We start from the raw sequence: 13,210 nt of genomic DNA on the forward strand, positions 1-13,210 counted from the left end.
TGGAAGACCATATACGCATATCAACGGTGGCATTTAAGCAATCACATGCGTGCTTGTGTCTGTTTGTTTGTCAGCAGTCTGATAAAGTTGTTGTGCCTAGCCGCGTGATAAAGATGTTTTGCTTTAGTTGATTCAGCAGGAACAAGAAGAACATGTACGTACATGACTGGAACAACATAGAATGTGCCAAGTGTATCGATTTGACGTAAACCGCAGAGTGCATATATCAGACAGCTTGCTGCTTTGTTTCAGAGAATGCACCGTGCTGATGCATTCTTGTGAATTGATTGTGTTTTAGCAAGTAATGATAATGAACTTTTCAGAGTGTAAAATAGCCCAGCTTCCCACACAGCTAGTAAAAGAGGATTAAGTCGATATTTCCAAAACAGCCAAAACAGTCCAACATACGTGCAGAAGATACCTTATCCAGATAACCTTTCCCAGACTGACCCAAAATAAGGACTGCTGGACAATGGAAACACCACACCTTTCCAAAAACAGGCTGACTGCCATTTCGACATCAGGGACGTGCTCCTCAGAGTCAACACAAACAAAAAGGAGTTAAGTGTGCGTGAAGTGTAGGTTTTCAAGAGCCACGGGCTGTTGAATAACCACACTAGTGTGAAGTGTATGATTGAGGGGTAGACTCAGAATGAGCTTTCAAGAAATTCAATCAAACTGAACACCTAAAGGTGCTTTTGTATTTTTTAGGCACATTATTCTGAGAGTGTCAAGAACATTGTTGTACTTTCAGGGTACATTTAGGGAATTTGATCCTTGAAGAACAAAAATGTACCCCCAGTGTCACTTTATTTCAGAGAATGTATAAGCTGTGTGTGAGACCTCCGTCACACTCTTCTTCTGAGATCTGGACCTGATCTACTCATCCCTGGAGACAAAGGCACAGCTGGCAGCCCAATCTGTCCTCCTGAGCCAATTAGTCAGTCGTCTCAGAGGTGGTGTGTCAGATCTGGAGCCCATGAATCAGCATCACACTGATCATCTATTCACACTCTGCCACACCCAACACTCAAGACAATGTGGGTCAGGGAAAACCCCCCTAAATCACATCTCTTCAGGAGACGCAGTGTGTGTGTGTGTGTGTGTGTGTGTGTGTGTGTGTGCATGTGCGAATGTGTGTGCATGTGTGTCTCTGTGTGTGTGTATGTATGTGTGTATGTGCATGCTTCAGTGTGTGTTTTCTGTTTGTGTATGTGTGTAGGTGTTTGTTTATTTCTTTCTTTGGTTGTCTGCATATGTGTGTGTAGGTGTTTGCCTGTGTTCTCAGCAGTCAAGATCACCTTTCACCCACAAAAAAAAAAAAAAAAGAATTATGTATAGTATTCTCACTCCCATATTGTGCAATTATTTATCCATTTTTAATTCATTTAATAATACGTTTTTTTTCTCAGTTTCACTGAGTGTAAAAAAAAGATCACTTTTTTCTAAATAAACAGTCATGACATGGTGTGTGTGAAATGTCTATTTGTTTGCTTGTGGTTCAGGGGAAGTTTGTTTAGAGCCGCAGGTACATATGGAGAAACAACGGAAAATATATTTGGTTAACGGTTCAGAATAACACGCACAGCGGTTAGTATTACAGTTTAAGAAATGCAGCTCAACAATACACTCTGCTTGTGTGGCATCTGCAACATAGTTTTTCTTTCTTCACTCTTCATGCAAGCACCTTCATATTGGTACATACTGCACACGACTGTACCTCTCTCTAGTTCCCATAGCTTGTGAGATGCATTTTTGTATATTTGTTTGAATGTAAGTGTCTGCTAAGTAACCAAAGTGTACAATTAGTGTAGGATAGGCATTGTTCAATGGTGAACTGGGAATTCATGCAAATAGCTTCATTACACTACAGAAATGTTATTGTAAAATACTATTTCCTGGGCACATTTTTGAACAAAGTGCCCTGCACTGAGAAGCAGTGGACCATCACTACGAGTAATAGGTGTGTCTTCTGGAACATGTTGATATTTATTGGAAAAATATGAGCTAGCATATCACTCTAGTAGTTTCATGACACAAGGGTTGGTTTTTCTGGTGCTTTGAGCAAGAATGTAGTCTGTCTTCAAATGAATTACAGAGTCACAGAATGCAAAGAGAAACATCTGCCAACAGTAGGACTGAATATATACAGACACGCACGTATGCACACACACACGCACATGTGCACACACACACACACACATTAATTTGGATGCAGCCAAATGAGCTAATATTGTACATGCTGTACATTCCATAACAATTATAAAAGGTATTGTATTAAAGGGATAGTTCATTTTATGTTAAGTTTAAGTGCATGCTTTTGATTGACCCAGAAATTCAGTGAAGAATATTTTTTTTAAAATTCTGATCGCCTGCCAGCTTTACAATGGCTGGTATCGGGGTAATTGTGTGGTTTGTAGATTAAAGCAACAGAAATGTGACTTATCTTTCAATATATTTCCATGCTCGTACAAGACTTTTATTGGAGTGTGGTTTCTGAGTGCTCCACCCACCCCTGTTGCTACTGTTTAGGTGACTTGTCTTAATGTGAGCCCAGGTACGGTATGTTCTACAGCAGGGGCAACCAACCCTGTTTCTGGAGATCTACCATCCTGTAGGTTTTTATTTCAACCCTGATTTGATTCTACCAATTAGCAGCTCAACAAGATCTCTAGCTGTTGTATTTTGCTTGCTTAGGGTCGGACTGAAAACCAACATTATATTACATTTCATTACAGTTATCTAGCTGACGGTTTTATCCCAAGCGACTTACAGTTGATTAGACTAAGCAGTGGCCAATCCGTCCTGGAGCAATGTGTAGTTAGGGGCCTTGCTGAAGGGCCCAACAGCTGCCTATAATGTACGTTTTCAAACCGAACAAAGCACAATGCATTCAACAGCTAGAGGTTTTGTTGAGCTGCTAATTAGTAGAATCAGGTGTGCCAAATTAGGGTTGAAATAAAAGCCTACAGCAGGGGTGTCAAACACCAGGAGGGCCGCAGTATCTGCTGGTATTTGTAGTTTCTTCTCAATTAGCAGCCAATTAAGGCCTTGAGAACAAGGTGTGTGGACTCTTTAGCCAATGAAAGACTTTGAAATGTATCTCTCGTCCTGAAACACACCAACCAGCAGACACTGCGGCCCTCCAGGACTGGAGTTTGACACCCCTGGCCTACAGGATGGTACATCTCCAGGAACAAGGTTGGTTAGCGCTGTTGTACAGTATCTGGGGTGTTTGTCACCTGTGCGGTTACCTGTGAAGGGAATCCACACACCCTTGTTGAGGGTCTGCAGCCACTCCTCCCCCTGGCCACAGCTGTTGGATAGGAAGAAGTAGGAGCCAGGGCTCACTGGAACATCCCGGTTCCCACCTGAGCAACACGGGGTCACAGAGAGAACGAAAATGTGAAAATAACGACCATGCATACCGTGAGTGAAGGTTTAATGTGACTCGAGACAAACAGAGCAAGCTGTAATTTATGTATGTACGTACAGTACTGTGCAAAAGTCATAGGCACATGTTAAACACATCTGCAAAAGTGGAGATGCTTTCAAAAATAATGAACAGTTTCTAAATATCGAAACATTTACAGTTCTACAAAGAGCAGTTTCTCTCTATTTTTTTGTTGACTGTGGCGTAGAATAGGATTCCTCAGGGTGGCAATGCTTAAAAACCCTCCAGCTTGAACCACATCAGAAATGCTCGTCTGATCCTGTGGAAGATACGTCAAATGCAGACTGCTCACTGTCGCCGTGGGTACTGGTGTCTGTTAAACAAATCAGTAATAATGCAATATCGCTCGATCGTCCACTGGGACAAACCACTTTACCATTAGATTGAAATGCCTCTCTGAATTTATGGTCTGCGTGTTTTCACTGTGCCGGGAAAGTACCGGTTGACTGGGAGAGTGGGGGGGGGGGGCTCATCTTGTACAAAAATGCCCAGTTTCTCTTTGATTTGGACAGATAGGCTGGCTTGTTGTGTCTTTCGCTCCCGTCTTATCTTTGCCCCAGCAGAAAGCTAAGGGGAACAGACACTGTGTTCTTACTGAAAGAAGACAAATCACCATTTAATCTCCTGGGTCTTTACTCTGAGAAGATCAAGGGCTGAGATGATCCAAGTAGACACATGCTGCCCTCTGATCTCTGCCTTTTAAAGTTTCAAAATAAAAAATAAAAAATAGGAAACTCGCTCTGCAGATGCCAGACCTCAACTCTCACTGAACCCATGGACAGTCATCACAAACCTGATGCAATCACATGCAACACACGGGGGAAATGACATTCTTTTCATTATGTTAATGAACATTATGTTGAAGTCACAGTTCTGATTCGGCAGATACTTTTTTTTTTTTTTTTTCAACTCTACAATTTTGGATTCATTTAAACTGAAAGTGATGTTTGCACACTCTCAGAAATAAAAGTATGAAAAATGTTGCTGGGGCAGTACCCTATAAGTAGATAAAATGTTACCCCTAGCCAGCAATATATAATTAATTTGTACCTTTTTTGCTTAGAAGACACACTCATTTGTACCCAAACAGAACTGTATTTTTGGGATACATTTGGGAAAATTGATCCAATTGAACTAAAATGCCTCTGTTGTCACTTCATATCTGAGAGTGCTCTCTCTGTAATGTTGTATGTGGGAGTTGGATGCTGGTTTCAGCATATGTGCTTGCTGTTTGGGGGTTCAAACCTGTTTTCTTCTCTTCTTTTCTCTGTAAAGTGTGGATGTGAGTTTTCTGTAAAAGGGGATATACAAATAAAATGGATTTGATTTGTTTGCCAAATTCATAATAATTGCGACAAAGGTGGTCACAGTACATACACCTAACCTTCATGTAATGACTAAGATCAAGTGATCTATTGATCACAATTATTGCACAGAGCAGCAATCCCACTCACTGACCATGTTATGAAAAGATCTGCCCCAATCAAGTGATAATGAACGGAATAAGATGCAGACATTAATCATTCTACACTGCCGTAACAACAATACCAATGTAAGTTATAATCCATATCCAATCCAGGATAAGCCATATCCAACTCTTATAGCATATGTTTGTAATATTCCCATCTTTCTATGCCCTGTTTATCATGAAAATAACTTAAGAAGAAAAATAATTGGATCATTATAAGTTATGAACCAAATGTGATGGAGTCATGAGGTTCACAGGTGGCACTGAAGCATATCTTCATTGAATACAGAGGAAACTCATTTATCATATGCATTTTATTTCTTATTACTTCAACTACAACTTAAACCACACACAAGAAATCTGTAATCAATAAAGCTGGTCTGATTTCAGTGCTGAAGCCCAGTGCACAGTGACAAGCAGCAAACATTGTTCATGAAATAAAGACTCTCTCTGTTTCCACAATTCTTGGATCTGTTTTGACAGGTATTTCAAAATCTTATGAATTGAAATATCAGGCTGTTAATTCTGTAAACCCTTTTATCGAGTCTGGATTTGACTGGAGGAAAGAGTGCCCAATCTACTGGAATATTTAGTGGTCTGTTGTGTAATCACACAGACATTGTTGTGCCAGCCATTCAGACTCACAGATTGGGCCAAGAGTATTTATTTTGTTTTCTGAACCTTGCACAATGCCGGGAATAATCTCTAGGGACATTTCAATGAATCATTTCAATGAATCTAAATGTTGCAATTATGTGCAGTATATGTACGAGAGATCCAATGCTTACTCAAGTTCATTCTTTGTTAAATACAAACGGTATCAGACGGTATTAACGTGGCGTGTCCCACTGCTCAGACTGTTTTGGCGGTCTCCTCCCACGCTGGGGCCGAACTGGGGGAAGGAGCCTGCATGCACCTGTATGTACCTGTGTAGGTGGTGACGGTTCGCTAAACCCCTGCTAGCCTACGCAGGTCCTGTCTGTCCCAGCCTGGGGAAGCCAACCCTCGTCCCATACCAGGGCACCAGCCAGACACAACCAATCCTCCAAAACACAAACGTTTACCGTACACACCGCATGTTTTGGGCTTGCTTTCCGCGCCTCTGTAAAACAAAGCTACGCTCTTTCGGTTGGTGAATTCGGAATGCCTTTCCTCTTGATTGTTTGGGACTGGGTTGGCACAGGGGTATTTTTCCATGGAAAATTAGATCTACACTTCTCTTTCCTGACAATTTTTTGAAACTCCAATTTTTCTGAAAAGTATTGAATTGCCATATATGTTTGGAGGCCCGACTATATGTGTTTGTAAGTCTTGCCATTTGGGAAAGCACAGGAATGAACAAGCTGTCTTATTTGTTTGGTATGAGCTGCATCTTCATTTTGTGTGACACAGTCCACCACAGGAGTCTGGTGCCAGAGTAGGTACACTGCAAAAATAGGCTTAGTCTTTACAAGTCTTACAATGAGATTTAAAATATTTATAAGTTGAAAATATTAGCTTGTTTTAAGATACTGTTTGCTTGACTGCATTGTTTGCCTGACTGCATTTCACCTCATTGGCAATATTTTTGTCTTATTCAGCAATTGAAATGCCATCCCATGGGCCAATCAGCTACTACTCCCATTGGCCTGATATGGACTCCATACAAAACCACGGAAACCATTCACACACTGGAACCCATTGAACGGCTACCCAGCCGGCCTGCTTTATTTAGATGTTGACCTGTTACCCATAACTGGTAAACCCTGGAATTACCTCTCTGTACAGAGAATGATCAGTGTACAATCAGTGTACAATCATAGTGTACATGCTGTCATGGCTGGCCTGCATTTTGTGACTGATAGACCTGGGGCCCTGGGCAGTCATTGTGGCCCATTGGTTGCTGTGGCAACAAGACGACCTCTCAGAATTAATTCGCCTACTTCATCAGTCACCTTTAAGTACTGAAAAAGGGTTTGTAACGGGAATAAGTAAGGGGCATTAAATGTCCTAATTCAATTAAAAGTAATATTGTCTTTTCTTCACCCCCCCCCATTGTAATTAATCATTCAGCTGGGTTACCCCCGCAGTAATTAAAGAGCACTCTCCATTCCGATCACCTTCCAGGAGACTACAGCCATTAATTTAGGAGCAGACAGTTATCTTAACGAGGCGTGAGCTGCAAAGAGCCTGTTTAAGATGGCTGATCAATGCCTGGGCCATTGTCCTCTATTGGGCTGTCTCAGGCACTGCTGCCTCTGACCCGTCACTACCGTGCCTCGAGGACACACCGGCCTACACTCTACAATATCGGTTAACCCTTTATTTTACAGCCCATCAATAACGGTACCAAGTATTTAACCTTTCTGTTGTCTGAAGGGTCAAAAATGACCCGCCACTACGTTTAACAGCAGAGAAACCCCCCTAAATTGTATTTTTTTTCCATTCGAAATTTGATGACAAAGTTTGTGATGAGTGACAAGTTGTTTCTTCATGCAAAATAGATTTGAAAAATAGAAATTCAATTCAATTCAGGTAATTTTTTACCCTTAAGGCAACAGGAGTATACAGAATGTTAAGACTACACAAGGGTTAAATGGTGAATACAGCTACTTGCGTGATTATTAGGCAATTATTTTGATTTCAGAGGTACGTAATATGAAGCAAAGGCAGTAAGTACCATGACACAAACTTGTTAAGTGCTATAAAAATGCATTTTATACCTCGTTTCACAGTACTTACCTCTGAAATCAAAGTAGTTACCTAATAATTACACACATGTTGCTGGTATTTACCCAGTAAATGCTAGGTTATTAGCAGGCTGTAGAATCAAGGATTACTGAATGCAATGTTGAGTCACAATGCTGTTCATCTTTGGAGTATTGCAGTATTGTAGCACTGTGATTTCCTCCTCTATAAACTGAATTACTGCACTGGCCATCCCTAGAGAAACACAGTTGCCTACTGAGTGACAGCTTCTCTACTCTATAGGTAATTGCAGTATTGAGTCATTATTCTTTCCATCTCTTGATGATTATATTCATCCTACAGACCAGCGATGGCCAGACCAGCAGGCTCAGAAAGTTGAAGAACGGTGTCCCGCAAGGCTCCGTCCTCTCACCAATGTTGTTCAACATATACATTCACGACCTGCCAGATACAACATCTACCAAGTATGGCTATGCGGACGACTTGGCCATCATGCTTCGCCGCCCAACATGGAAGGCGATGGAAGTTGGCCTCAACCGAGACATGGGCATCCTGGCAGACTACCTCCAGAAGTGGCACCTTCAGCTCAGCATGGGCAAGACAGTGTCTGCAGCTTACCACCTTAACAATCGGGAAGCAAGAAGGGAACTGGACGTGCATGTTGGCAACAAGCGCCTGGAGTTCCAGCAAGCCCCCAAGTACCTCGGCGTATGCTTGGACCGGACACTGTCCTACAAGCAACACCTGGATGAAGTGAAGGCCAAGACAACAGCAAGGGTCTCGCTCATCCGTCGCCTGGCGGGTTCGACTTGGGGAGCTTCCCCCCAGACCCTACGCATATCCACGCAAGCCCTGGTATTACCCGTAGCAGAATACTGTGCCCCAGCCTGGAGCAGAAGTCCACATGTGAACAAGGTAGATACGGTCATCAACAGCGCCCTCCGTATAGTTACTGGTTGTCTGAAACCCACCCCTGTGTCCTACCTGCCAGTCCTAGCTGGAATCGCCCCAGCCAGTCTCCGACGGGATGCGGCTACCCTCGCCCTGGCAAGAAAAGCCCAGAAGCACGACTGGCACATCCTACACAAAGCCACAACAACACCGGCACCACCATGCAGGCTTAAGTCTCGCCATCCCTACAACAAGGCAGCACAGGAGATGCTACAGTCTATCCCTGAGGACTTGTCCAGAGACGCCTGGCTGGCAGCATCCTGGAAACAGACGTGGGAGACGGCTGGGCCCTCCCGCATGCAACGATACATCCGGGACCCAGGAGGCGGTGTAAAAGGAGAAGACATGCCACGCCATCTATGGACCTCACTGAACCGTCTGCGCTCTGGCGTCGGACGATTCAAGTCATCTCTGAAGAAGTGGGGCCTATCGGACAGTGCGGCATGCGAGTGCGGCGAGCCTGAACAGACTGCCGAGCACATAATCACCGGCTGCCCCCTATACAGCCCACCCTCAGAAGCTGGCCTTTTCGACTTAGGACCGGAGACGAGGGCGTGGCTGCATGACACTGAGTTGGCCATCTGACGATATACGAAAGAAGAAGAAGATGATTATATTGCTCATTGATGATGCTATAAGAATACGATGGGGGCTCATGAGAAAGGTGGAAATGCTGGAATACCTCGCGGCTCAACCTGTAAATACATGGTTCTGGTGTGTAGAGGGTCCCCAAATTGTGTGGTATAAAATATGGGATATCCAAGAGGCAGGTGAGTTGGTGACCCCCCAATTTCTTCACTTACACTATTTGGCCTGTTCCCAATAGATGCCCAGGTGTGTTGTGGTTAGTACGGTTAATAAACAAAGTTTATTGGATGATTATTGAACTGCCCAAATTTGATTGATCGAATCAAGGGGTGTGTTTGATTGAATCCTGACTACTGTTTAATAAAGTATATGAAATGTCAAAAACATGCAACTTGTCAAACATGGAAGTCTTGGTTGAAAGTAAACCCCCACAGACTAATTAATGGCCCTATGGGGATCTCCATCCCCTATTTTGGAGACCCCTGCATTTATGGCCTTCGATTCAATAGGATGAAGCAAACACAGTCTACTGTTAAGATGGTAATGGAGAATAGCCAATTTACAGCAGAGCGGTTCAAGTCCAAGTTCACGGTCCTAGCCGTGTTTTTTCTTCCTTCATCATAATCTATCATAATTCTGCCATTTACAGGGTAATGGTGTACTGTTGCAGTGATGAGACATCATTAAGGGAAGGCTCTGTGGATCAATATCTCTGGGAATCAAACTGCTGCAGAGGAAGATCTTCTCCCAGACAGTTAATGAAGATGCTGCAGACACACTTAATGAGCGTGTTCTGATGGGCTGGTCTGAGCCTAATTGAACTTTATTACTAGTGTTCTGCTTTCGAGTCTTGTGTCATTAAGACAAATGCCTTAGTTCATTTTATCAGAGAGGAAAAAGCTCCGCCAGTTTCAAATGAAACCTCATTATTCTCCATACTCTTAAAATGACCTCAAGTTTTTTACAGCAAATTACAGCAAATAACTGAGGATTTTTTATCTATAAGATGAATTCCTATATTGAGAGAGGTAATTTATTTCTTTACATGTTTTCTATAGTTTGCTTACAGGCCTGTGAATCTGTGTAATATACTGTAGCTGACAGATGACAGGTGTCATTTTAAGCTTTCTGTTATTCTATGGTGACAAGGTAATGATCTAATCTTCAAAAACTCACCTTTTCACACCTGGATCCTGATAGGTACTGATTAAAGATAAGACATCAGTGGATGATCTCCCCAAAATACAAACTTGTTTTAGTACACCACGCAGCAAATAAAAGGTACAATAGGTCATTTCAGACTCAGAACGGTCGAGAGTAATTGCAGCAACAAACGCCCTCAAACAACAACATGCACTGTTTTGGAAAGTTAACAGTGACAAACGCGACAGAGCCTGCCGTCTTTTCGCCGAAGAGGTGACTTTATGAAATGTTGACTTTAGTGTGCTGCACAACACTATTCATATGTTTTGTCTGTTTGAAGTTTTCACTTTAGCAAATCAACTATAGCTATTATGAGCAAACAACTTATTTGGCTATGGAACTAGCTGGCAATATAACTAAGATATGGTGAACCACAAACGATGAAACTGCAACTTATACTTTGAGACAAATAAAGATTTAGCTAAACAGGCATGATTCAACACGTAAAGAAATAAAAGGAATGTAGCAAGCAAATTAGCTATTAGTTGGCTTGCCGAATTTACAAACATCGACCTGAGCATAATGCGTGTGCAAAAATGCTCGCAACACTCGCTATTTTATTTGATTTTAGAGGTGGGCAATATGACAAGCTGATATAGTCACCAGTACCAGTATTTCAGTCATGATTTACCCTTTTCAGGCAAATCACAGAGAACATCCTTCAAACCTCTGAAAAGCTACTCTGGGTATGATTGCTAACCAGTGCAACATTACAGTACTTACAGTGGACTTCCTGAACATAACACACAAGAGTGTTATTTTTATATTGCATCGAAGTGAAGAAAGTTGAAAGTTTGCACCAGGAATGCGTCAACTACAATGTTCACATTTTCTATTATTTTATGTATGATACTACAACGATGAGATTCATCTTTCAGACTTAAATACCTGAAAGTTTGATTGATTGAGTCTGAAACAACTTAAGCCAAGTTTGATTTAATCAAAGGGATTGTCTGGTTTGTGACTGTAGCAAATGTTTAATGTTCCTAAAATATCTTACATTAGATCCATATTAGTATTATAAACGACATCACAGTTTAAACAAAGCTTCCATTTACTGCTACATGTCAAACTGCCATTCATATGCAGTCTGTGGCTGTTGGATCAAGTTGTTTCGGTCAGCCGTTTTTACTGCATTCAGAATCCACAGGCACAGGGTGATAATTTCCTCGGGCTGTGGCAGAAATGTATTTCAATCGTTTTATATAAACTCTGTTTACATAAAACACAATATTTATGAAAATGCAATGCAATCATTTTGGTTTGGTGATGAATGGATGTGCTTTAGGAACTTCTGTGCACTGACCTATCAAACAGGGAGCATGATATCACCCCTAATAAAAGGGAGAAAAATCCAACCAGTACCTAGAAACAGATCCTATAACAACAGGTGGAAGCTGGGTTTGTGGAAGGGACTGCAGGAACCTCACTGTAACTGCCAGCCCAGTGGCTTACAGTACGGAGGCACAGAACCAAAACCCTTCTGCTACTCACGGATTCAACCCTCATCCGGACTCCCAGTGTCCTCTATAGGGGACACAAGTCTGTGGTCTTAATCCATACTGTCCATAGCATCCACTCTTATGAAACCTGATACTCAAGGGACATTCAATAAAAATGATATATACATATTTATAACGTAACATGCTTTTGTATACAATAGTATTATGTAACAAACTAAATACTTTTTTTGTAACTGACCAAATTATCTTCTGAAATGTTAAAAATAGTGACCATGATTTTTAATGCTTACAGTATTATGGTAGTTTTAATGTTGAACTAATAAGATCACGATAAGATCTGCACAGCTGTTGGGCCTTTGAGCAAGGCCCTTAACCCCTCATAGCTCCAGGGGGGGGATTGAAACCAAAATCGAAAAACAAAATTCTGCCAAAGAACATTTCTGCTCGAATGATTTCACAAAAAAGTTGAACTGTAATGTAGCTGACCGTTTTGTTCCTTATGTAACACTTTAATCCATCTATTGGTAAATAAATTATCCAAAACCCTACTGTATGTGACCTTTGCTGCAGTGGCGTTTTACACAGAAGGATTTGAGGAGGATTGAGGTTAGTCAGTGCAGATCCGGAAGGCTCACACACACTCAGGCTCACACACACACACACTCAGGGTCACACACACTCAGGCTCATACATCAGGGTCACACACACAGGCTCACACCACACTTAGGGTCACACACACACTCAGGGTCACACACATTCGCTGCTCCTGTAGCCTCCCTGTCCAGGCTAAGGATTGAGAGTTGACCCATGGCAAGGTTGAGAGGTCGCTCCAGTGCATGCTGGGGGATTTCTGTTCCGATATCTGAAATGTTTTTAACCTCAACACTTTAAAGAGTTTGAATTAAAACATTTTTATTTCTGTTAATCATTGAGTGAGAGATGCACATTTCCAACAATGGGCCTCTATAAAAGGAGGAAATCTGCACAACTGCAGGTGCAAAAGAGGCAGTAAAGTAGTAGAAAAAAAGAAGGAACACAATGCAACAACTGCATACTGCAAAAAACATTGTCAATTTATATTGTGAATTCACGCAAATTCTCTTTTAGTTTTTTTTTGCAGTATGCAGTTGTTGCATTCAGTTTCAACAACGGACCTCTGGAAATCATTTCAGCTGCACCTAGCATCAGATTGGCGGTAACACTGACCGTCCCCATACTCTTGTACAGAGAGAACCGGGGTGATATTTTCACGAGTTGATGCTTTTGAGCTCGATTCCTTCTGACCTGCTTTTGGCTTGGACTTCAGTCCGTCAGAGGCCATGTCTGTCACCGAGCAGCCGTTCCCTCTCTCTCCAGCTTCTTCTTCATTACCGTGAGTGCCCTCACTGCTCCACG

The sequence above is a fragment of the Conger conger genome, chromosome 7 (genome assembly GCF_963514075.1).
Source record: "Conger conger chromosome 7, fConCon1.1, whole genome shotgun sequence".
NCBI lineage: Eukaryota > Metazoa > Chordata > Actinopteri > Anguilliformes > Congridae > Conger > Conger conger.